Source organism: Sus scrofa, chromosome 13 (assembly GCF_054392235.1).
Source record: "Sus scrofa isolate SSC_HxYL_T2T_F1_AM1 chromosome 13, Sscrofa_HxYL_maternal_Yorkshire_Landrace_v2.0, whole genome shotgun sequence".
NCBI lineage: Eukaryota > Metazoa > Chordata > Mammalia > Artiodactyla > Suidae > Sus > Sus scrofa.
This window is the reverse complement of record NC_139395.1, coordinates 40,684,723-40,710,903: the sequence shown is the minus strand read 5'-3', so window position 1 is coordinate 40,710,903 and position 26,181 is coordinate 40,684,723. Positions and strand designations below refer to the sequence as shown.

Here is a 26,181-nt window from a genome sequence, read left to right as displayed (position 1 = left end):
CACCCTTCTCTTCACTGTCTGTGTGAGTTTTGGCTTCCTGCTTCCCCACAGTTGACCTCGGTATCATGGGTTACATACGCTGAAGCTATGAGCACAGGATAACACAGTCCCCTCAACAGCAGCAGGAAGTGTTGAGTGAATGTTAATTGGTGGGTACTTCATTTGGATGTTTTCCCATAACGTTTGGCCTGTGGTTGACTCCAGATCCAACTTTATCCTTGGACAGGGTAAATAAGATGGTAGCCATGTCCCATCTAAGGATTGAAGGAAACACATCATCGGCCAAAAATGCATTTCTATTACACAGTGATTCTGGCCTGAGATTCTAGAAAAGAGGGACATTTGTTCATGCCTGCATTCAAATGGTCAACAGCTCTTTAGAGTTTACCTTTGTTCTGAGCCCTGAGCTTGACACCATGGATACAAAAATAGACCCTAATCTCAAGTGTTCTGAAATGTCACTAAAAAGTGATTAACAGGGATGAGTGTGATGGAAAAGGACTTGGGCTTTCTGCTTCTGCCGAGCAATGGCCTCGGTGAGTGATGGCCTCAGTGAGTTCCCCCCACCCTGCCCCCCACATAGGGCAATAAATAGCAGCTCACAGAGGAAGGTAAGCTCCCTTCAGACTAGGGGCAACTGCTTCCGGTATTGCAGGGGGGAGAGGGGGTGTCCAGACAGCCAGGAATGGCTTCACAGAGGACATGGTGTTTGGGTGGAGTCCTGAGAGGTGCACAGGCCGTCAGCATTTGGGGATGGAAGAGGATGTTTCAGGCAAAGCAACTGTATGAAAAGCCCCTAGACATTGTCTAGGGCACGCACTATTTCAGTTGGATGCAGCAGAGGCCACTGGAAAAGAAAAGGATGGTGGGAAAAGGCTGGAATCAAGCATTTAGATCATATGAGAGAGCTTCTGAATTTAGACCAAGAAGTGGGCAGCTCTGCAGAGACTTGGCTGCTGAGCTCTACCAATCATGATTGTGTTAAAAGCCACAGAAATCAATTCCAACTAACTTTAGCAGAGAGAAGAATTTATTAGGAGGATATGATAAAGCCTGCAAAAATGAAGGAAAAGCTGACCAACCAGGTCTCAGAAAATACAGGAACCACGACACTTAGAAGTAAACAATGGTAAGAGTAATGGACAGTGTATTAGTCAGGTCTTGCTACAATAAAGTCTCTCAACAAACAGTCCTTGAATATCAGTGACTCACAACCTTTCATTTCTCTTGTTCTGGACCTGGCAGCTGGCTAGGATGCCTCTGTTTCAGGCTATAGCTAAGTTCAAGTATGTAATACCTATCTCCTCATTCTCCTTGGACCTGGGGCTACCTGGGGCTTATCTTCTTGTAGCACAGGGCAGAAGAGCAAACCAAACCACATGCAGGACATTTAAGACCTCTGCTCCTGACATGCTCAGAAATATTCCAATGGCCAGAGCAAGTCCCATGGAGAAAGAGAAGGAAAAATAAGAAAGTGGGGATCCACGAGAAATGTAGGTAAGTGTCTAGGAGAGGAGGGCTGTTGTTTCAAGGAAAGATGCTATGACTACTAAATAGGCAATTTGCCAGTAGGAATACAACACTGGGGACGAGCAGCCAGAGCCCCCTACTTGCCTCAGAACCTCAGCAGCTCCAGCTTTTCCCTATTTCTGATGCAGAGATGTAGAACACCCTGGAGTGTTAATATCATCTCCTAGCCTCATGGTGTGGGAAACCCTTGGGTGGTTTTACACATTCCTGCTCAAATTCAGACAGTAGGCCTGAAGCCTGAACCCCCAGGGAGCATCCTTCATGCCCAAAGTTTTGATGGAAGCCTTGAGCCTAGTGGCCCCCCAGTACTGACCACTGAGGAGCAGCAGGGGTTCCAAGAACCTAAGCTACCTGCATCAGATCACTCAGGAGTTGTGGCACCCAAGTTGAAAGCACCGAGCTTCTGGTCACCCCTCAGGGTGGAGAACAAAACTCCCAGAGGTCGTCGTACTTAAAGCTACCCCCCAACTCCAACTCTGCATCAGGGCTCCATGAGCCTGGGGTTCCCCTGGGACGACGCCTTGGCTCTTGCATCCCACTTGGTGCTGGGCTTCTGGCTGCTCTCGAGTTGAAAGCTAAAACTTTTCATTCCAGTGGGTGATTTTCCTCTCTTGGCTGGCCACAGCTTAGGTTTCTATAAGCAGAGAGCTCGTTGCTAGGTGACAGCCTCACTCCTGGTTCTGGAGGCAGCCAAAGCAGATACGAACCCAAGGATCTGCAACTTCCTATTTCAAGACAAAATATGAAAACTGAAAGAGGAAATAAGACCCTAAATTAATTGGAGGGTTATGTAACAGGCAGACATGGTTCTCATGCCCTTCTCACCACCCTGCTAAGACTAGTGGGATATATTTAAATGTATTTTTCAAAATAGGAAAAAAAAGTAGGAAGTTGAACTGACAAATATAGTTGCTCTTTTGATTGGGAAAGGAAACTTCTAATTACATCGCTTTTCTAAGCTCCATCAATCAGATCTACACCTTCATTAGCCTCTGAGTCATTAGTGGAACTTATTAAAACAATTAGATCTGCAGAGAACTGCAGTCATAAGCTGTTCTGACAGCTGCGTCGAGGATTTAAACTTTTCATTAAAATTGGATGGAGGCTCTTGCAAATCAATACAGAATAGACAAGCTTTGCAAGTGAAAAATTAGCAGAGAACATGAATAGGCAATTCACAAAAGAACCACAAGTGGCCAATAAACAAATCAAAATTATCCCAACTCATTAGCAACTGAGGAAATATATTAAAACAATAATGAGAAAGCATTTTTAATCTATTAAATGGCAAGTATTTTTTAAATGATATTATACACGATGGGCAATCTATAGAATAACTGCTATTTTGATACACTGTTGGAGTGTGGATAGAGAAGACCTTTCTGGAAAGCTGCTTGGCCACATATTGGAAGTGGGAAACATATTAAGTGTCTTTTGACCCAGCAGTGTGGTGTCCTTATTTACAAAGACATTCATGCAGCAATATGTATAAAAAGGGAAATTTCGAAAAAAAATCTAACAATGGGATGTTTGGTAAAAGGAAAGCATTTAATCACATGCAGAAGTATTCTCAAAATTGTGAGGGGAAAAAACAGGTTATAAAATTGCAGACACTTTATGAGTCCAGTTTCGTATAATGAAAAAGAAAATCATCTATACTGGCAAAGAATATTCTACACTGGAGGTTTCCCAGACTTTCTCAGTTCATGGAATTTTCAGTTCTCAGTAATTCTTTCACAGGTACCTAGACACTGTCCCCACCTCCCCGCAAATGAAAACCCAACAGTTTGGTTTATTAAGAAGTTGGGGGAGTTCCCTTTGTGGCTCAGTAGTTAATGAACCCTACTAGGATCCATGAGGCTATGGGTTCGATCCCTGGCCTCACTCAGTGGGTTAAGGATTGGTGTTGCTGCGAGCTGTGGTGTAGGTTGCAGACACAGCTCAGATCCCCAGTTGCTGTGGCTGTGGTGTAGGCTGGCAGCTGCTGCTCTGATCTGACGCCTAGCCTGTGGACCACCCTAAAAAGCAAAAAAAAAAAAAAAAAAGCAACAACTTAATAGTACTAGTTTGTACTGTGTCCAACAAATGTTGCTATGCACCCACAGTACCCCTGTGAGGCTATGCAGCACCCGGGGGTTCCTTAGCACATACCCTGGGCCTGCAGCAGCTATAAACCTAAAGGTTACTTGTGGTTAACTTCTGGAAGCCAGATTGCCTGTGTTGGAATGTGGGCTCTCTCGTTTGCCAATAAGTGATTCTGGGCAGATTGTTTCTTTCCTGAGCCTGAGTTTCCTCACCTATTAGATGGGAATAATAATAGTACCTACCTCTCAGGGTTCTTGTAAGGTCTGTGAGATACTGTGTGCCTGGCTCTTAGCAAGAACTCAGTCAATACTAGCCACCGTTATATATCCTCACAGGGTATACTTTTCTGCATTTTCCAAATGTTACATCTGTGAACATGTTACCTGAAGTGGCCAAAGAGACTTTGCAGATGTGATTAAATTAAGGGTCTTGTGATGAGGAGAATGCCTTGGATAATCTGGGTGGGCTCAACATAATCCAGGGGTTCTTATAAGTGAAAGAAGCCAGAGAAAGAGAAAATGGGATAAAAGGAAGCAGAGATGAAAATGATGCTATTGCCAGCTTTGAAGACTAGATGAGCCACAAGCTAAGGAATTCATATAGTCTCTAGAAAATAGAAAAGTCAAGAAAATGGACTCTAGAGCTTCCATAAAGTAATGCAGCCCTTCTGACACCTTGATTTTAGCCCAGTGACATCCATTTCAGAATTCTGACCTCCAGAATTTTAAGGTAGTAAGTGTGCATTTTTTTTTTTTTTTTTTTTGATCTTTTTGCAATTTCTTGGGCTGCTCCTGCGGTATATGGAGGTTCCCAGGCTAGGGGGCGAATCAGAGCCGTAGCCGCTGGCCTACACCAGAGCCACAGCAACGCAGGATCCGAGCCACGTCTGCAACCTACACCATAGCTCATGGCAATGCCGGATCCTTAACCCACTAAGCAAAGCCAGGGATCGAACCCACAACCCCATGGTTTCCAGTCAGATTCGTCAACCACTGAGCCACGACGGGAACTCCTGCATGGTTTTAAACCACTACCTTTGAGGTAATTTTTGCAGCAGCAATAGGAAAATAATACAGTACCTCTGCTTTATGCAGCTTCCTCCTGTGGAGGATCCCCCTGACCCCTGTCTTAAGAAAGCCTCGAGCTTCCCCCTCTGGCCATGGACTTCACTTTTCCTGCCTCTGCCTCCTGTGATCATCCTTGCCTTGGGAATTTTGCAACATAATCCCTGGCTCCCTCAGTCCCAGGCCTCAGGTTGCTCTATGACCTTCAAACACTGCAGTCGATAAAAACTGTTTGTTTTTTTCTCTTTAGCACAATCTATGCAGACTAACATTTTGAAGAATTTTACTAAAAACGAAGGGGAAAAGGAAATGAACTCTCAAAACTCCAACATGAGAAAAATTAGCGATATACTCGAGGACAGGTTTTTAACCCTCAAAATCCAGGAGAAGCAGCAAAAAGCTGCTTGAGGGTCCTGGATTTTCTGCTTGGAACAACCCCGAGGCAATATCCTGGTTTCCTGCCCTCCCCCTCCCTGCCTGGTTCTCCCAGGCAGTATCTTGCTACCAGAGGCCTCTTTCTGGGCTCACACATCCAAGACCACATTAACTCACTTAATTCCACTCTGGGGGGCTCAACCAGGGCGCAGCTCTGGAAGGCTTTCAGTGGCAGGGGGTGGCAAGTTATGTGACTCAGTGTCCAAACTGGGTCACTTTTGAGAGTGAAAGAGATGATTACAATTGTGCTTGGAAACATGGGTGTAAACCCAACTGTCTTGGACAAACCAGGCCATTTGGTCATCCTGACAATGAGCAGTCTGACTCCTCCTGGCTTGGGTTGTTTGAGGACCCACCTGGAAGCAGTCAGGGCTATAATCCTCCTCTCCCTCTGCCCATCTATTAATGCTGACAGAGGGAACCACCCCTGACCTCACAGAAACCACCCAGACATAGGAGAGTGACTGACAGCTAGACACAAACAGCAGAGTCAAGTCAGCAGAGGATTAACCAGCATTCTAGGGAAAAAATTGTCCTCTGTGCTTAGATAAGTCTGGAGAAACTGGCTGACATAAATGTGAGCACATTTTTTTTTAGATTTTTTTTTAAACTTTTTTCTTTTTGGCCATGCCCATGACATGTGGAAGTTCCTGGGCCAGGGATTGAACAGGTGCCACAGTAGCAACCCAAGCCACAGCAGTGGCAATACAGATCTTTAACCCATTGTGCCCCCAGGGAACTCCACATTTTTGTCTTTAGTTGCAGGACTTCTCAGAACCTTTAATCTCCTAATGTGGTTATGAAGCTCTAAGAAGAAAATACAGTATGCCATGCTTCCCAAATTTATTTTCCCCTGGCACATGTCCCCCTCAGAATACACATGGCTACCTTCCAGAAATCCCATATGGCTCCCTGAGGGATAGTTTGAGGCAGCTCTGAAGTATCAGAGTGGCTGGTATTCTCTGACTTGGGAAATCCCAGTTTCCCTTCACTTGGGAAGGCTCCAGAAATGGGTGGCCCATCCTTGAAGAGTCCTTAGAATCCTGCAAGCCATCCTTTTCCAGATGTGCTAGAAAAGAGTGCAGGGAAGGGGAGAGGCATCTCTGATGAGGTGAGTGCACACGTGCCCTGGGTAAACGCCCGCACAGTCAGGGTGGGGCTCCTTGCCTCCTGGGTGATGGCTGCTTTAACAGTTGCTTTTCTCTTTTGCTAAGAAACCCAGGGGATTGCCAAATGTGAGGTGATAACCCAGGGTGGGGTTCCTACCTTCAGCCTCACCCTTGGACCTGAGGCCCTGAAGATAAGCTTGCCTCTTATCTCAGATTCATTATTACCATCTTTCAAGCCCTGGACAACAGCTGTTGGTAGGTAGTGGTTGCATGGAGTGTTGATTTTGCTTTGGAGGAGCCATGTCCCTGAAGTCTGCGCATCGACAATCTTCATCCATAATGCATGAAGCTGGAGACCCAAACAAAGAGTACATTCAGGCGATGGCCTGTGGGAGTTGATTATCCATACAGAAAAATAAGGAACATTTTCTCCTGTCAGAGTTAGCATTTATCATCACTCTGTTTCTGTCATCATCCTAGGCTTTTCTTCCTATGCAATTTTGTACCTTTCAGTGCTTCATGATTAGAAACGAATCAAACTCACAGAGTTCCCTTCCTGGTGCAGCGGAAACTAATCCGAATAGGAACCATGAGGTTACGGGCTCCATCCCTGGCCTCGCTCAGTGGATTAAGAATCAGACGTTGCCTTGAGTTCGCAGACACAGCTCAGATCTGGCGTTGCTGTGGCTGTGGTGTAGGCCGGCAGCAACAGCTCCAATTAGACCCCTAGCCTGGGAACCTCCATATGCCGTGGGTGCAGCCCTAAAAGGACAAAAGACCAAACAAACAAACAAAAAAGAAAACAAATGAATCAAACTCAACACACCACATCACCCATGAACAGTGTACCCCCAAAGATTCAGAGAATGGACATGTGATGTGGTGAAGGGAGCACTGGTCAGAAAATTAGAAGATCCAGACCTGTCTCCAATTTTCTGCCCCTTAACAGCCTTGGGTCTCAGCTTATTTTTTTAAACTTATAAAATAAGATATTTCTCAGTTCCTGTTGTGGCTCAGCGGTTAACAAACACGACTAGGATCCATGAGGACACAGGTTCAATCCCGAGCCTCGCTCAATGGGTTAAGGATCCAGCATTGCCGCCAGCTGTGGTGTAGATTGCAGACGTGGCTCAGATCCCATGTTGCTGTGGCTGTGGTGTAGGCTGGCAGCTGTAGCTCTGATTCGCCCCCTAGCCTGGGAACCTCCATATGCCATGAGTGAAGCCCTAAAAAAGATGGAAAATATTAAACGAAATAAGGTATTTGAATGATATTATAATAATCAAGTGTCTGGCATATCTTTTGCATCAAATGTATCTGCATCAATATTTACCCACCAAAACTCAGACGGGCACCAAATGTAATTTTGTGTGTGTGTGTGTGGTGTGGGTGTGTGTTTGTGTGTATGTATGTATGATATGTGATTTTTTTTTTTTTGTCTTTTGTCTTATTGTTGTTGTTGTTGTTGTTGTTATTGTTGCTATTTCTTGGGCCGCTCCCGCGGCATATGGAGGTTCCCAGGCTAGGGGTTGAATCGGAGCTGTAGCCACCGGCCTACGCCAGAGCCACAGCAACGCGGGATCCGAGCCGTGTCTGCAACCTACACCACAGCTCACGGCAACGCCGGATCCTTAACCCACTGAGCAAGGGCAGGGATCGAACCCGCAACCTCATGGTTCCTAGTCGGATTCGTTAACCACTGCGCCACGACGGGAACTCCGATATGTGATGTTTTAAATGACAACATCTTGCTTTAGAGTAATTTTCCTCTGAGGGCAGAAAACATCTACATTTATCAATTAAAAGTAATTCTGTCTCTTCTGATTTGAATACCCCTTTTGTGTAAATATTCGGTTAATTCTAAGTTCAAACTTCATGTCTGAAATGATGATATTCACCACTCAAGGAGTCCCCTTACCTCCTTTCCTTCCAAGGGAAACACAGATCAAAACCTTAATGAGGTACCACTTAACACCCACTAGGGTGGCTACAATCAAAATGACAGATAATAAAAAGCTTGGCCTATCCCACTAGGCCACCAGGGAAATCCCAGGGTAAGCTGTTTAATACATGAGTTATATTTCAAGAAAGCTCTTACAAAAAGTGAAGAGTTGGTCTCTTTCCTCTGAAGTTAAGCTGTAGAATAAAAACTTGAAACAGCAAGGGGCCATAGTTGCCTATTTCTAAATGAAGTAAACACAAAAGAGAGCAAAGACAAAAAATGCAGAGAAGGTTTCTTGTAGCTATTATCTGAGCTTCTGATTCAGCCACGCCTAAAGCCATATACTCCCAGGACTTTTTGGTTATAGGAACCAATTAATTCCTCTGTATTATTCAGAGATTCGATTGTGAGTCACTCTCTCACAATTGAAAATATCCTGACTTGAATAGCAAGATGAGCAGCCTGGTTTTGTAGGGTTTACCTTGTCTATGATTTGGAACATGACTTCCAGAATTTTCTCAGCTATATAAACCCCAGGATGGGTAAGAGGTGCCCGACTCTGCCCACAGGTATGCTGGGCCCTGAAAAACACTTCTACTGAGCCCACTCCTCACCTCGGCTGAGCAGGGCTGGAACCCCAGTGTCCCCAGGGCTTGTTGTCACAGGCCAGCCTGTACATAACACAAGGCTGATTTTGCTGCAGGGGTAGCTCTTCCAATCTCCATGGCTTCTTACTTGAAAATATCTCAGATGCTCAGACAAAAACTGTAGGGTAAGAGAACTCATTAAAGCCACAGAACATTTGAACTGGGGATAAAAAGTTACACAAAAGCCAGTTTGTTTCTAAAAAGCTATGTGAAATTTATTCAAGTTATTCAATTTAGCAAAAGCAAGATGATAAAAACAAATGTTTAAGGTGGAAGAAATCTCAGGCATTATCTGGCTCAGGGGCTTCTGTTTTCCAAACTGAGTTAATAAAGAAAAGAAAAAGAAAAATACTTCCCTTCCTGTTCATTTGAAATAACAGTATTAAGCTCTGATTCCACGCCAAAGAAGACTAAGGTGGTGCAGAAAGCCAGATCCATGTGGTTGGCTGTCAAAGGCGCCATGGGTTGACCATGTGGGGACCATTCAATGAGCCCATTTTTTCATTCACACCAAACACCATCATCTGATTAAAATTGACTTTAGAGCAGATTTCATGTTAAAATGTAATTACACAGTTTGGATTTGTCAGGGAGTGAGGATGAGGTGGAAGTATGACTGCAGCCTGACAGGCAGTGGTCAGGCTCAGAGAAGACAAAAATAGAGTGAAAAGGCAAAGTGTCCGAAGCCCAGAAGGTGAGAGGAGGGGTCCGAGGCCACTCAGGGATCGAGGAGAGGAAAAAAACGGAGGAGAGGGGAGCACTCAGTCAATCAGGTCTCTATCCAGGGCTCCCACGAGCACAGGGGCCAGAGGTGAAAGGTGGGAGACTGGAGAGCAAGAACCTAGGGATTTGGACAAAAGTCTGGGTCAGCAAAAGTCAGAGAGGGGGGTGGGGCCTGAGAACCCAGTGGAACTCAAGGCCAGCAGGAAGGGCTCCCAAACCCACCACCTTGGGCTGAGGATCACCCATCAGGGCAGGCTTTCCTGGTTGGGTAGAGAATCAGGGGTTCTTTCTGCACCCCACCCTAGCTCTCTGGAGGGCTCTCTTCCCCCCTTGACCTGATCTCCTATCCCTAGTTGCTGGACTCTGCATGCTCTGACTTTGGACTTGGCTCCTGTATTCAGAAGCTGTCATCTGACCTCCAAACCGTCACTCTGCCTGCCAGAGCTCTGGTCTCCACCATAACTGTCCTCACAGCTTGGAGGCTGGAACCCACCACCTATTGCCCATCTCACTGTCGCTGTCCGTGGTGTCTGTCATCCCTCTCCTCCTCCCATGCCCTCTATGCTCCCAGCAGATGGTCCCAGACTTCTAGGCACAGTTCCCTCCTCCAGGAACCCGTCCAGTCCACTGCAGCTTGAGGGAGCAATACTTGGACCGTGATCCGAGCTGCTACTTTAGCCCCTAGATTGACCATGAGTGTTAGTCACTTTTTTGTGCAAAACTTTTAGCTCTCAACTAGAGTGGAAAGTCCCTGAAAGCACTTTCCTCACAGCCCTTATGCAATGCCAGATATGCATGTCATTGATGCCCAGTATAAGTTTCAACGGAGTGAATGAGGCCACTGGGTAGTGTTTTCTTTTCCAACTGGCTTCTCAGCCTGATCACAGGAAGCTTTTGCTAACAAGCTGTTCTAAATAATGCTGGTTTTGTATTGCAGCGTTTGGAACTGCTTATCGGGCTGTTGGTAGAAACAAAACCCAAGGGTGCTTTTTAAATAAAGGACCCAGTGTTTAAAGCTTACAGTGAAAATAAAATAATGAAGACCCTGGAGGGATCTTGAAGTCGAGGCTAGAATATCAAAATGGTTATAATTTTTTCTGTCCAGCTTGAGAGCTATGAAAGAAACTCAGAAATTTCCCTTAAATATAATAAACAACCTCAAATAAGGAAAGACAAGACTGTCCCTGGACCAGAGTCACATGGAGAGAGATGTAAATGGGGACACAGGTGTAGCTGGGTTGAGGTGGTTTACCTGAGCTACAAGGGGCTGCTTCAGGAGAGGGAAGAGAAGGATGGAAATGCAATGCTTGTTTTGTAGAAAAGTACCAATTAGCAAAATAAACAAATAAAATGTGATGGTATTAGGTCATTATTGAGAATTTTGGGGTGTTGATAACGGTATTGCGGTTATGCTTCTAATGAAAGAATCTTTATATTTTAGAGATGTCTACTGAATGATTTATTAATGAAGTGATAAGCACTCTGGGATTTGCATACAAATAAAAGATGGATGCGGGTAATGGGTAAATGGGAATTTGTTATACTATGTTCTCTACTTCTATATGTGTTCAAAAATTTCCATAATGAAAAGTGAAAATGGAGCTCCCCTGTGGTTCATCAGGTTAAGAACCAAACAGAGTGTCCATGAGGATGCAGATTGGATCCCTGGCCTTGCTCAGTGGGTTAAGGATCCAGAGTTGCCGCAAGGTGTGGCATAGGTTGAATATGTGCCTCTGATCTGGTGTTGCTGTGGCTGTGGAGTAGTCCAGCAGCTACAGCTCCAATTTGACCCCTAACCCGGTAACTTTCATATGCCGAGGGTGCAGTTGTTAAAAAAAAAAAAGTTAAAATGAACGATAAAATACTCCTGAGCCATCCCAACTTTCTAACTCCTACCATTCATTGCTGTGGCTTCAGAATTTCTCCAGGAGTTGACTCGGGTGGTGGGTGGGGAGGAAAGGGAAAAGCCAGCAATTTGGTTAGCATGTAGTAAGAGAACTTGTGTGAAGTGTATTTGCATAACCAGGTCATTCTTTTTACCTAGATGGTTTATTTGGAATGACCTGGTGAGGGGCTGGTGGCAGTTATGCGAGAGGGGAAGGTAAAGTCCCCCAAACACTGACTAATCCTGGAGACCTCTTGGTGAGTTTTTTCTTGAGGTCAGAAACCTTCTGGAACATTTGACCCGTGTCTGCAAGTTTGGAGACTTCTAAGAGGAAGAGGAGCAGCCAAACCACAGATGCCAATTCTTCCAGCTGTAGTGGGACTTGGTCTGCTCCTGTGATAGAGGCTGATCTTGTTCTATATGGCCATGCACTTGCTCTGAAATGCCATAGTGGGAACTGGGTCTTTATCTATGCTCTTTCCACTATCTTTGCAGGAGAGGGGAGGGGGCATATAATGTCCTTAGCCAAGAAAAGGGCACCATGGCACTGACCTAGACATCACAGACAAATCACCTTGGTCCTTGATTTCAGATATCCGAATGGGCAAGTTAGCTCTGTTCAAATTAGGAAATCTTGCTGCAAACAAGTCTGGGAGATGTTAGTTTTTAGTTTTCCAGAGGCGGCAGGACAAGAAGGCAAGCAGAAGAGGAAAGCCTGTGGTGGGTATTGAGTGATTCTGCCTATAGTAGCTGCCCCTATAAGAGTGGCTCCCCAGATTCTTCCAGTGAAACTTTCAAGAAAGATGGTAAGAGGGGAATCAAATAAATAGTATGTAAGTTCCCATCCTGGCTCAGTAGTTAACGAATCCGACTAGGAACCATGAGGTTGCGGGTTCGATCCCTGGCCTCACTCAGTTGGTTAAGGATCCGGCATTGCCTTGAGCTGTGGTGTAGGTCGAAGATGCGGCTCGGATCCCGCGTTGCTGTGGCTATGGTGTAGGCCAGCGGCTACAGCTCTGATTAAACCCCTGGTCTGGGAACATCCACATGCCGAGGGTATGGCCCTAGAAAAGACAAAATAAATAAATAAATAAATAAATAAATAAATAAATAAATAAATAAATAAAAGCTGTGAAGACAACGAGTCCTAAGCCACTTTCCACCATTCTAACGTCTGTCTGACATCTCTTGTTTTACCTTAAAAATTAATGGTACAATTGACTTCTACTCCATAACATGTCTACGTTTGTTTGCTTACATAAAAATGTGAAGTTTTCCCCTGAAGCTTTCTGGAAAAATTGATACTCCAGGTAAAAGCAGTACTTTCATGTAATGACTGCTCATATTGCTGGGATGCTGCAAAGCTTCATTGGGGTAGGTCCACCTGCCCTGGCCTGAGAAGCTTGAGATGAAGCCATTGTGACAAAAGTTAGAGACATGAAGGTCCCTAGAGTTCACCCAGGCCCCTCCGCCATCAGCAAATGAAGTCAGGAATTCCTTAGTGCTGTGGTTTCCACTCTTACTGTCTGTAGGGTCAGGAACCAGGCAGGAGAGGCCCATGGGTAGTGGGCAATGCCGTTTATTGCTCCTTCTCAGAGGAGCTGGGGAAGGTAGGCTAGCTTGAGCATTCTTATTACTTCTATTGCTTTCATGGGCCATTTCTCCTCTATCACAGAGGTCCCTATCACTTTGCAAATAAATTTAACCTCTTTCCACCATGACTGCTTCCCATGTGTGATTCTCAAGTTCTTACCTACAAAACATTGAATATTCTTATTAAAGTGTGTTTAGGAGTTCCCCTCATGACACAGCGAAAACGAATCTGACTAGGAACCATGAGGTTTCGGGTTCGATTCCTGGCCTTGCTCAGTGGGTTAAGGATCTGGCGTTGCTGTGAGCTGTGGTGTAGGTCACAGACGCGGCTCAGATCTGGCATTGCCGTGGCAGTGGCTTAGGCCGGCGGCTACAGCTCCGATTAGACCCCTAGCCTGGGAACCTCCATATGCTGAGGGTGCAGCCCTAAAAAAGACCAAAGAGAAGAAAAAAAAAATTTGTTTAAATATGTCTTCCTTTGATAAAGTGGCAATTACCAGGTATATGGATTTGTGCCTTGGGATCATTAATCACCTTACAATCAATGGGATTGATTTAGCTCTAAACACTATAGATCTGAATGTTTTCCAGACAACAGTAGCATCATCAAATAGTGACCAAGTCATTGTTATTACAGTGGATAATAGATAAATCCTTGACGGGAATGGGATTCGAGAACCCCATGATTCCCTAGGGTCCTTCCTTGGCAGTCTTAGGATCGTTAATAGGAAACAGTCCAGATCCTAATTTTGCAGTTTCCATTCCTGCTCTGGGAACCCAAGGACATCCTCAGCAATGCTGTCTAATTGCCTGGTTATACTTTTTCAAAAGTACATCTCTTGGATCAAGAGAATCATATATAGTCTCCCCATTTAAATCCCCAGAAATGTAAGAAAATGTATCTTTTAAAAATTCATAATCATTTTGGAAAACAAGAAATGGTACCTTTAGTGGAAATTGTGAGGGATGCCTGAAAGTCAGAAGGCAAATGGGATCAATTTGAAGGAGGAAACCAAATTCTAAAATATGAGAAGGAAAGGACTCATAAAAAGGAGGAAGGTAGTTTAGGGAAAGCTCCGAGTTTGGGAGAGGTGGGTACAGAGATCTGAAGGGGTCCGGTTGGGATATGGCAGGAGAAGCAGACAGGTGCTTCAGAACTTCTCACACCTCCCACTGTTTATGTCAGCACTAGGTGAGAAAAGTGTCAGTGTTCAGGTGGGAATAGTAAGTGTAGATGTTTAGGTCACCGGGCAGGCACCACACTTCATGGCCACTGACTCAAAAAGAAATGAGTGGTCCCCACATCCAGAAATCTGGACCCTTCCCAGGCAGCTGCCTGTTGCCCGCTGCCTGCAGCAGTGATGGTAGACTATGGTAAATAACAGCACACACACAGACAGGCTTTCAGGACCACTCGATTGCAAAAATGAACACACAACCAAGATTTACAAAACACCTGAAGAAAATCAAGATTACACAAGAGAGGCACTAATGAAACAAAGAGCAGAATTAACACCCGAGGAAGCATAGTTAACCAAGAGAGTAAAACTTCAGATGGAATAAGACAGAGTTTCACATTAAGCAAGAACAAGTTAGCTTAAAAACCAGCTTCAGGTTTTTAAAGGAATCCATCCATGAGTTCCCGTCGTGGCGCAGTGGTCAACGAATCCGACTAGGAACCATGAGGTTGTGAGTTCGATCCCTGCCCTTGCTCAGTGGGTTAACGATCCGGCGTTGCTGTGAGCTGTGGTGTAGGTTGCAGACGTGGCTTGGATCCCATGTTGCTGTGGCTCTGGCGTAGGCCGATGGCTACAGCTCCGATTCGACCCCTGGCCTGGGAACCTCCATATGCCGTGGGAGCGGCCCAAAGAAATAGCAAAAAAAAAAAAAAAAAAAAAAAAAAAAAAAAAAAAAAGACAAATAAATAAATAAATAAAGGAATCCATCCATATTATCTTTAGTACTTGTGATTTCATTTTTCACATGTAGATCTCTGATCAATTTGAAGTTTATTTCAGTATTCATTTCTTGTTCAGTTTATTTCTAGATATTTTATCTCTCTGACACTAAAGAGTAGTGGCAATAGTTTCTTCCTTGCCTTGTTCCTATCATCAGCAGGAATGTCTTCAGTATTTCCCCCTTGAATAAGAAGCTGGCCTTTGGGTTGAAACATATCTATTTTATCAGAACTTAACCTAACTTTTGAAGTACCCTTTTAGCCAGCAGGAGAATTAAAGGAAATTGTGTTCCAGGATTTTGTAAAAGAAAGGCACACTTGGAGATCCTGTTGTGGCTCAGCAGGTTAAGAACTCAACTAATATCCATGAGGATGTGGGTTCAATCCCTGGCCTCTATCAGTGGGTTAAGGATCTGGCATTGCCACAAGCTGTGGTGTAGGTCATAGATGTGGCTCAGATCCTGAGCTGCTGTGGCTCTGGTGTAGGCTGGCAGCTGCAGCTCCAATTCAGCCCCTAGGCTGGGAACATTCGTATGCTGCAGATGGAGCCCTAAAAAGGGGGAAAAAAAGAAAAAAAAAAAAGAAAGGCACACTCAGAGCACAGCCAGTAAGTAATTTTAATTGTGAGTGGCAGGAGGGTAGGTTGCCTGTCATAGAACAGGCAGGAAATGCGGATGGAGACCATTAGGGGGAGATCACGCAGACCTCACAGGCTATGTTAGAAATCCTGGACTTTCTTCCATGGTGTAAAAGACCACCAAGAGGCTTTAAGCAGGGGAATGGCATGATTAGATTTATATTTTAGTAAGATTCTTATGAAGGCAATGGCTATTGAATTACATTGACAAAACATTTCATTCCTTTTTTTTTGCCTTTTGCTTTTTAAGGCTGAACCCTCAGCCTATGGAAGTTCCCAGGCTAGGGATCAATTAGAAGCTGTAGCCTACACCACAGCCTCAGCAACGCCGTATCTGAACCCCATCTGCGAACTACGCCACAGCTTACGGCAACACCGGATCCTTAACCCACTGAGCAAGTTCAGGGATCGAATCTACATCCTTGTGGCTCCTAGTCGGGTTCGTTAAACGCTGAGCCACGAAGGGAACTCCTGACAAAACATTTCAAACACAAGTGTAAATCAGACCAGATACCACGCCACTGAATAAGCCTGGAGGATGAACAGATGAGGTCCAGAAAAGAAAAAAATTCTCAGACATATCGCTTTTTTTTTTTTTCCTTTAATGGCTTAAAAATTGGGGAGTAAGTAAATCTATTTTTGACTAAATGTGAAGGCTATTTTCTAATTTTTTTCCTCCCGCTTTCAAACCCTGAAAGTCTTGCTAAGGAGATTCAGGTTCAAGAGACTGTGCTGGGTCTTCAACCAACCTCAGTGTGAGCTAGAGGGGGCAGACCTAGTCAGGAAGTGGCCCCCCAGCACCATGGCCAGGGCCTGAAGGACACTTTTCTACCCCAGAATCATTTCCATTTGCTGAGGACATGACTCTCTTCTCTCCGTTTCTATTTTCCTGAGTGGAGTGCTGGAAATAGTCAAGCACAAAGCACGGCATAGTGGACAAAGAATATGATGTTTGTGTTCATGAAAAATTCAACTCTAATTATACCTCTGGGAGCCAGTGGGAGTTATTGAAAGAGTGTGCCCAGGATGTTCATCTTGTTAATAGATGCTGGCCAAGGGGTACTTATTTCCCATGCCGTTTATAAAGCCTTTTGACAGACAGAAAGAAGCTACTTGCGTCAGCCCATAAAATTATAAGATATGAAGGAGATTATGATAATTCTTTGGGATGATTTTCATTTAGTATCTGGTCTATGAGAATGCCTTTTCTCCCTTTAGTGCAATATTCCAGCAAATGTGATAGTCAGTTTAGCAGGAGCTCTCGAAAGTATGCACACTAACTTTGGCTCAGACACCAAGGATACATTTTGCTGCCACTTGACAGTAATTATTTTTAATGTTTGTGAAGGAAATCGTCTTTAAATTTTATTTCTGACTCTCAATTTAGGAGTGATAGCTCTAAGATTTCATCACATGGACTCACATACAGAAACCATTCAATCACATGGTTTTTGACCCAACTGAGATGGGAAAAGCTCAAAGAAAGTTTTCCAAGGATGAAGGCAGATGCATTTATTCCAACATGACAACCAGTTTTCTGAAAGCAAATAAGAAGTCAGGTAAGGTAAACACAAGCGAGTGAAAAGAAAAAACTAGCTGGTCCTTTTGTTAGAAGGACAGAGCATATACGAACAAGGGTCTTCAGCCAGAAGCCAGGTTTAGAAACTACTTTAGCAGCTCCCATTGTGGCGCAGCAGAAACGAATCCGACTAAGAACCATGAGGTTGTGGGTTTGATCCCTGGCCTCGCTCAGTGGGTTAAGGATCCAGCATTGCCGTGAGCTGTGGTGTAGTTGGCAGATGCAGCTCAGATCTGGTGCTGCTATGGCTGTGGTGTAGGCCAGTGGTTGTAGCTCTGATTAGACCCCTAGCCTGGGAACCTCCATGTGCTGCAAGTGTGGCCCTGAGAAGCAAAACTAACAAACAAGAAAACTCTACTTTAGTTGACTTCCACCGATACCTATGTAGGTTGAACCGTACAAAGCTCCTGATGTTCTACCACTTTTGACCTACAAAATCAGTCATTTCATATAGTTCACCCTAATGCTTTAAGAACATCATGTCCACATGCTAGAACTCAGCATAACCTGCCATTGCTCTAACTCTAGAGCCTTAAACTCCCTGACTGCAACCTCCTGTCCTTCTAAGCTTCTCAGGATCTGCCTTCTATCACAAATCCATGCCTGCAGCTTAGACCAGTTTGTAAGTCTTCAGGCCCCTGGAGCCAAAAGTCCCCTGGGTGTCTCCATAAGGAACTCCCACAGGTAACTCAGGGTGATTGTTTTAGAAAGACATCCACATTCTTTGAAACGCTTTCCTTTAAAGAAGGAGTCTAATTGCTCTCACAGGAGTCAGGGAACACAACATTTATGCATGATTATAAAGTCCTGATTGAAAAAATCTTTGCTAGCATAGTTTTTATCTCTTTATTTAATGACATCCACAATTTTAGATTAATATGGTCGTTCCTTTTTAAAATTTGCCTTTGGTGTTCCTTTCGTGGCTGGGCAGTTAATGATCCCGACTAGGATCCATGAGGATGTGGGTTTGATCCCTGGCCTCACTCAGTGGGTTAAGGATCCAGCGTTGCCGTGAGCTGTGGTGTGGGCCGCAGATGTGGCTTGGATCTGGTGTTGCTGTGGCTGTGGTGTAGGTTGGCAGCTGTAGCTCCTATTTGACCCCTAGCCTGGGAACCTCCATATGCCAAGAGTGCAGCCCTAAAATAGCAAAAAAGAAAAAAAAAAAAAAGAAAAGAAAAAGAAAAAAGGAAAAAAAAGAAAGAAAATTGCCTTATGTGCTAACTGGGGCCTTGCTTACATGGTCAGAGGACCGTGGAGGAGAGGGACCAGGCATCAGGGGACTGTCATGGTCATCATTATGTCCATGCCCCTCATCCATGAAGGCTGGGGTTGTCTCCTCACATGTGAAACAGCCAAGGTTAAACAGACTGTTTGAGCTTGAGGGAATCCAAAAATCGTCCTCTGCTTCCAGAAGACACGCTGGTCAAATTACAGTGGAAACCTGGGAGGTCCTTAGTGGCTCAGCAGGTTAAGGACCTGATGTTGTTTGTCACTGCTGTGGTGCAGATTTGATTCCTAGCCCAGGATCTTTTGCATGCCATGGACATGGCCAAAAAAAAAAAAAAAAAAAAAAAAGTGGAGACCTGAAGAGTGTTGCCAGATTTCTGTTTTGGAAAAGGAGGTGGTGTCTCCTCTTCAGCAGATAGAAGGCCTCCAGGGCCTGCGGGGAGGAAGCATTTCCAAGTTCCGAGCCTGGGCTTCCCACAGGTACATCTCCATGGCTACCTCTCTAACATCCCCAGAGGGCTCACCCTTGTGCATTTTCTCCTCTTAGGCATTCTGTCACTAATAGAAGCTATCCTAGTAACCCAAGACTCCATTCTTTGCCTCCCCCACCTAGCAAGACCCTTGTGTTCCATTTGAAGTCAGGTTTGCTATGCCAGTCTGGAAAGTGCTCTCAGCATAGGGCCAGGGCAAATGTGAATTTTTCTACTCTCAAGAATCAGAATTTTTCACTGGCTGCTGTCTTGTGCTAAAAGTAATTGTTTATATATTTTGTAGTTCTTAGTTTTAGAATTGTTTACAGGAGGGCAAAAGAACAGCAGTGTAGTTTTTTTGGAGGGGTTTCCATTATTTGCTAATCATTGCAAAATACTAAACATATTTTCTAGGTAATGTCAGTATTTGACACTAATGATTTTCATTTTCAACACACCATGTTTCATGGACTCTTAAGACTCTGTTGAGGGAGTTCCCCGGTGGTCCAGTGGTTAGGACTTGGTGCATTTTACCACTAGGGCATTGATTCAATCCCTGGTCTGGGAACTGAGGTCCAACATCAAGCCACAGCACACAGCAGCCAAAAAGAGAGAGAGAGAGAGAGAGAGAGAGAGAGAGAGAGAGAGAGAGATTCTGTTGTCATTTTAGGAACATTGAAAGGAAAATGTGCTGTTGGTTAAACACAATTCCTTGATAATCATCCTGTATGATCATATATCAGTCACACCCACCTCTTGCTGCTTTGAAATTTCTTTTATTCGTCTCAGAAATTTGGCCATCTTTCTTGCCTTCAGTTGCACGGCTCAGAGGGTACTGGGCAATCTTTTTGCAAGTATCTTGATTCAAAATGCAGCACAGTTTCCTCTGCTTGTGGGGATCTTCCTTTTTATGACCTATATAAAGTACCTGACTATTGTTTGCTGAGAAAATATGGAGTTACAGTCCTTTCTCCAACAATGAATGTTTGCTTCACTGACAATATCTCTAGGTTTTGCTCTGTTTCTAGGTCCTCTGCACAGAACAACCTTTCATTATGATGCCAAATTGCAGTGTAACCTTTCTAAAGACATTTTAAATAGTGTTTAAAGTCAACACACAACAACAATGCCATTATTATGGAACGAAATGATATCAATATCACCACAGCCATTTAGTCTCCAGCAATTGTAAGGTGCCTGATTTCAAGTGTTAAAAGGTGAAAAAAATTATATAAATGATGGCAAACATAAATTATATATACACACATACACTTACATGAGATAAAACCATGTCCAAAAGGAAACAATTTGTTCACGAAAGGTCTTCTAATTGCTGTTCCCATTTGACATCTTCAAGGGCTCTCCAAAGTTGCATCGCTTATTGACCTGCTCGTTGGCCTAGTTTTGCAAACAGGACTGCAATTCGAGCACACTTCTCATAAAATGAAAGTAATTACAGTGTGGGCATGCTGAAGGACACCCCTTGCTCTCACCGCACACTCCCTGCTGGGAGAGTGTCAATCATCTGTGGCCGCAGGAACTGACTTCAGCCAAGAGTCGCCCTTTCGGACTCAGTGATGAATTTGAATGCCTCGGTCTCAAGCATATGGGGGGAAGGACATTGCTCTGGACTTGTAGCCTCTCTTGGGAGCAAGACCAAGGCAGTTCCCAGACTCTATCTGTGTCCTGAGGGAGGGGTGGCACAGATGAGTGAAATACCACACCGTCCTCCCCACCCTCATCCCTGGAAACAGACGTGAGTGATACAACCTCCTTAAAACACACGAATTTTAGGAGTACATATTGTGGCTCAGCAGTTAAGAACCCAACATAGTGTCTGTGAGGATGTGGGTTTGACCCCCCGCCTCATTCAGTGGGTGAAGGGTCCAGTGTTGCCGCAAGCTGTGGTCTATGTCACAGAGGTAGCTCGGATCCCACGTTGCTGTGGCTGTGCCATAGGCTGGCAGCTGCAGCTCCGATTCTGCCCCTAGCCCTCAGAACCTCCATATGCTGCAGGTGAGACCCTAAAAATAAAAACAAACAAACAAATAAACACCCCCCCCCTTTTCAGGAGTTCCTTTGTGGTGCAGTGGGTTAAGGAGCCTGCATTGTTACTATGGTGGCTTGGGGTGCAGCTGTGGCACAAGTTTGATCCCTGGCCCAGGAACTTCCACAAGATGTGGTCACAGCCAAAAACAAAACAAACAAAAACTAAAAAACACCTGACTTATAAAGCATTTAACTTTTCTAGCATTATAAGCTACTTAGGCAGGGTAAGAGTTTATATCCCAGGGCTAATCCTGAAAATGAAACATCTTTTGTTGGTTTGTCTTTTTTTTTTTTTTTGGTCTTTTTGTCTTTTAAGGGCCATACCCTCAGCATATGGAGGTTCCCAAGCTAGGGGTCCAATCAGAGCTTAGCCGCTGGCCTACACCACAGCCACAGCAATGCAGGATCTGAGCTGTGTCTGCAACCTACACCACAGCTCATGGCAACGCCAGATCCTTAACCTACTGAGCGAGGCCAGAGATCGAACCTGCATCCTCATGGATGCTAGCTGGATTCATTAACCACTGAGCCATGACGGGAACTCCTGTTGGTGGTGGTTTTTGATTTTCCAATATTCCAAGAATTTTGTCTAAAAGATGTAGGAAATCCCAACAAGCACAAGGTATGTTTTAATCTTCAGGGTGATGGCAATAGTTGGCATATGTGATGTACCATGTATGTGTTAGGACTTCATGTGCACATAATCCTGACAGCTGTCAAGAGAAGGAGGTGCCATTGTTATGCTCCTGTTGTAGGTGAGAAAATTTAGAATCAGACAGGCAAGGTCACACGGCCGATGGGGGCAAAGCAGGGATTTAAACTTGAGATTGTCTGACACCAAATCTTATGACTCAAAGAAGATCCTCCTTAAACTCCTCAGCCTCTCCATTCAACCCCCTTCCAAGTATCACCTGCTGTCTCAATCAAAAATAGTGCTCCATCCAAAAGACTGTCTGGGAAAGTAAGTGAAGATTAAATGTTAAATCCACACCCATGACTGCACAGAAAGCCCACAATTGGCAGTAAAAGTCCTGTCCTGGAGAATGGGGGAGAGGCTCAGCCAGCATCCCGTTTTCCAAACACAACAGGCTTGGTCCACACCTGGTTTGCTAACATCCCCCAAAGTGAAGATTATCAGCTTTCCAGTACTTACTCAGTCCTTTAACTAATGTTAGCCTTAAAAGGGGGTAGGAGAATATGCCCCCAGGTATTCTTGAGCCACATTTGGCTTCAGGTGTGAAAGGTAAAACTTAGGAGGGAGAGGCTCCAGGGTAAAAATGAGGAGCCTCTGGTCAGAGAAATATTTTCCCTCAGATGCCCTTACTCTGGTTTGGTCCCAGATGTTGCCCAGACAGGGGACAGATGCAGGTGGGGAGACTGGGATATCAGGGGGATGTGGAGATCACTGCCCAAAAAACCCTTCTGTTCAGTTTGGGGAGTTATCTGTCATGCAGCGATTGATACCAGAAGGGAGGGAAGAGGAGGAGGGAGGGTGAGATCCAGAGGCTATAATAACAGCCCAGGTATGAGCCCATGAGAACCTGAACTCTAGACTGAGAGAGAGAGAGGAAAAAAAAAAAAATCACTTTCAATTTGACCCAGAAAGCTCAGAGCCTCTAAGTCCAGATAGACATGCACATAATCCAGCAGCCAGAATTTTCTCTGTCCAAACCTTCCAGATTGAATAACAAACCATCAAATAATTTCGGTCACTGCCCCAGTTAAAGTTCTACTCTAAAATTTCCCTGAAAGCAAGAATGTGTTTTCATTCGAAGTGATGATCAGGTTCTAGCCACACAGAGGCTTCATTGACCTCAATGTCAAGTCCTTCTAAAGAGTGTTCTTGAGAGGTGGCTGCTGTGGGCGACAAATAGAAAAGCATGTGAGGGTGGGGCAGGTAACGAGGTCCAGCAGCTTCTGGCACCCCCCCATCCTTTCCTAGCTATATCCACTCGTATTTCCTTCTCATCATGATACAAAAATGCATATACTTTATGTGGACATAATCCTCCGCCACCCCAAAGAAATACTAATAAGCTTGGGAAACCAGGAGAGTCCTAGTGCTTGACACCAAGGCAGCTGCTTAAAAACAACACTCAGTGAAGTGACTCTCTCCCACGTTTCAGGTAATTACACCCACCTCTGCATTGGGAAACCCCATGAGGGATTGGGGTGTCCTTTGTGGTATCTTTGGGAAGGGGAGGAACTTGGCAAAACCCTGAGGAGCCTCCTTCCCTTCCAGCAGAGAGAAGCTTCCCAACTATGATTACTAAACAACATGGGTGTGCACACGCTCGTGCACTGAAAGTTAACCATCAGACAACCAGGAAGAATGATCAGGCATGTTTGCACATCTCAGTGGTGGGGGCATGTCAAAAGGAGCTGGCTTAGAGAGCCAGGCCTACCTGGAATTGTCCAACACAAACACCCCCTACAAACCATACACACATTCACACACACACTGTCCAACCCCTACCGCCATCTCCGCTCCATGGAGTTAATTTTAGTCCAGGAGCCTGATTTCAAATAAGCATTACCAGCCTCATGGACACAGTCTGTATCCATTTTGCTTCTTCTCTGCTCCCTCCCCCAGCTTTTATTGGCTCCCACTTATGATTTTATCTAGAAGGCTGTGCTCAGGCTACTAGAGTCTCTGCCTTTACCTACAGAGAAACCAAAGTGCCAGTGAGCTCACCTGTCCAAGGCAGCTCTTAGCCAATGACTGGCGGGTGTCGGACTACAAAAGCTCAGCCCCTCTCCTCCCTCAGTCTTTGACCATTCTCCCCTGGAAACACTGCCTGGTGTATCACTCAGATGGACTTCTGGGGAGCTGAACTTGTTCAAAAGAAGACCCCTGACCCATCTCCAGAGGTTCTAAAGCAGTAGGTGTAAGAGGAAGCTAATTCCCTATTTATTTTATTTTTGCTTTTTTATGGCCATACCTGTGGCACATGGAAGTTCCCAGGCTAGGGGTCAAATTAGAGCTGCAGCTGAATGTCTGCACCACAGCCACAGCAACACTGGATCTGAGCCACCTCTGTGACCTACACCACAGCTTGTAGCAACGCCGGATCCTTAACCCATTGAGCAAGGCCAGGAATTGAACCCATATCCTCACGGATACTATGTCAGATTTCTAACCCGCTGAGCCACAGTGGGAACTCCCCATCTCTGCCTTCTTAATAGGCAACTTGATGATTGTGAAGTAGGGGATGGATCTATAGATTCCACTCTGAAAATGATTGGTTCAGAATGAGTGATTCAGATGCAAGGAAAGGTACACTTAGGGTTATCATGTGGTTTGATGATCTTAAATACACATGACAGTCTGGATTCTGAAGTGAGACCACTCCTGTGGATTAGGGGCCATGAAACATTCAGCAAATACTTTGCCAACTTATACAAAAAGAAGTTTCCACAATTTGCCTAGATAAACCCTAGTGTTCACATCCACACGTCAACCCCTGGCCACTGGGAGAAAATGACTCTTCAAAGATAACACCACATCCTACTCACCACAGCATCCTAGGACAGTGTGGGTCTTTTAGCTACATGGCCAGCAGGAGTTTATAGCCCATGCATAAGGTAATACGCAGGAGGCACACATTTAACCCTGGAATATGACCCAGGCTAAAGGAAGCCGAAGAGTCAATCATAATTTGGGTTTTTCCCAGAAGTAGACTGTAAGCAAAGGCTTTGAAGACAAGTTGTTTATTTGGGAGGTGATCCCAGGAAGCCCAGGGATGGAAAAAAGGAAGTGAGACAGGTTGGGGAAGGATCAATAAAGGGTTCATTACTGAGCACAATACCATCAAGGGCCTTTAGGGCTGAACCCTGCTAGGGACCTATGGAAGCCAGCTCCCTCCTTGACATTCATCCCTCAGCACTTGAAGCAGCCTCCCCTCTACCAGACAGAACACTCCGGCAAAGAGCCATGGGGGCTGGGAGCTGAAAGTCAGAACGACCCACACAGGAAAGTAAGTGCCAAAGAGACACGGGCAGGGCACCCCTGGCATCTGATGAAGCATCTCCACTAATATGTGGGAGTCTGCTCTGTGAAGGCAAATTCTTTCCAATCACAGTGCCTATTGCATGGGCCTGTTTAAAGCAAGAAAGCAAATTGTTATGGGCAGAAGAAAAAGAAACACAACCATAGCCAAGAAACCAGCAGCATTTTCTCAAGACAAATCCTTAAGACCCATCTGTACCTTCCCAAGGAGAGCAGATTGCCTTGTGAGTTCCAGGGCTTTGGCTGGTAACAAACCCAGCTCCTTGCTTCTGATTTCCCAGCTGTGTGTACAGCACAGGCGAATGCCTTTAGCAGCCTGGCAACTCTGGTGGCAGTTAGGGTTGCCAAGAAATAGCTGCACGTTCACTCCTGCTCTTGGGATGCATGATCTCCTGTTAAAATTAGCATCTTCTTATACAAGGGGGTGGCCTCAGGGAGCAGAGAATAAACCTCCTAAAACTTGATGGTGTCAGTGGACTTGAGCCTGAGTGTTGTTCTCTCCCCACTTTGACATCAATGGAGCCTCTCTTCTCAGAACAGAGAGCAGGTGATAAAATTCTGGAATCTTGGCCGGGATCTGTAAAACTGGAACAATCCCAAGATGCCTCTCACTTCTGCTCTCTCCTCTCAGGGGCTGTCTCCTCCTCAGTATCTCATTCTGGGATCAATCTTTTTGTTCCAAGAATTTCTGCGTGTGGAAAAGGCTGGAGGCGCAAGTTTTCTTGTCCCCAAGCCCTCACCTCACAGGCTAAGGTTTATCCCATTGAGCGTTGACAGCTTTCTAGGAAGTGATTCCTCCTTGCCTTGTTGGATGGTTGGGCAAATGCAAGGTGTTGAAACCAAAGTGGCTTGCTCTGTGTGACACAAATTGTGGGTGTGAGACCTAGGACTTAGATCTGGTATCCTTTTCACTACGAAGTTCCCAGTGTCAGAGAAGAAAGAAAACAGTGCTTGGCGTAAGAAAGACGACATGTTTCTTGAACATTACTCCCCAAACAACAAGAACAAAATAGGGAGACGTGTATTTTTACAGTTCATGAAAGCAATGGAGTCTTTCCTGAAGGCAGTCTTTGTACCAAATGATGGCTTCCCAAACCCAATACCTGTATCTCTCTTTCTCTGCTTGTATTGGGTCCCCCTCTTTTGCACCTGCCATAGTAACCCTCAAACAACAGGACATAGGAGTCATGGATAAAGACTCTAGTGAGAAAATTCTGAAGTGTTTTCTATACAGCTTCTC

At 44.9% G+C, this 26,181-nt stretch overlaps 1 long non-coding RNA gene across 2 annotated transcripts; it reads right to left on the bottom strand.

The window, feature by feature from the left end:
- Positions 1-1,012: 1,012 nt before the first annotated feature.
- LOC110256272 (uncharacterized) lies at positions 1,013-25,265 on the bottom strand. Of its 2 annotated transcripts, XR_014822818.1 has the most exons (4): positions 25,141-25,265; positions 8,780-8,930; positions 6,381-6,572; positions 1,013-2,255 (listed from the first exon to the last, which is right to left on the bottom strand). It is a non-coding gene; the product is annotated as an uncharacterized LOC110256272 (long non-coding RNA). The 2 variants fall into 2 exon arrangements; XR_014822817.1 differs by lacking the exon at positions 1,013-2,255 and having other exon boundaries at positions 3,060-6,572.
- Between the last annotated feature and the right edge of the window lie 916 nt (positions 25,266-26,181).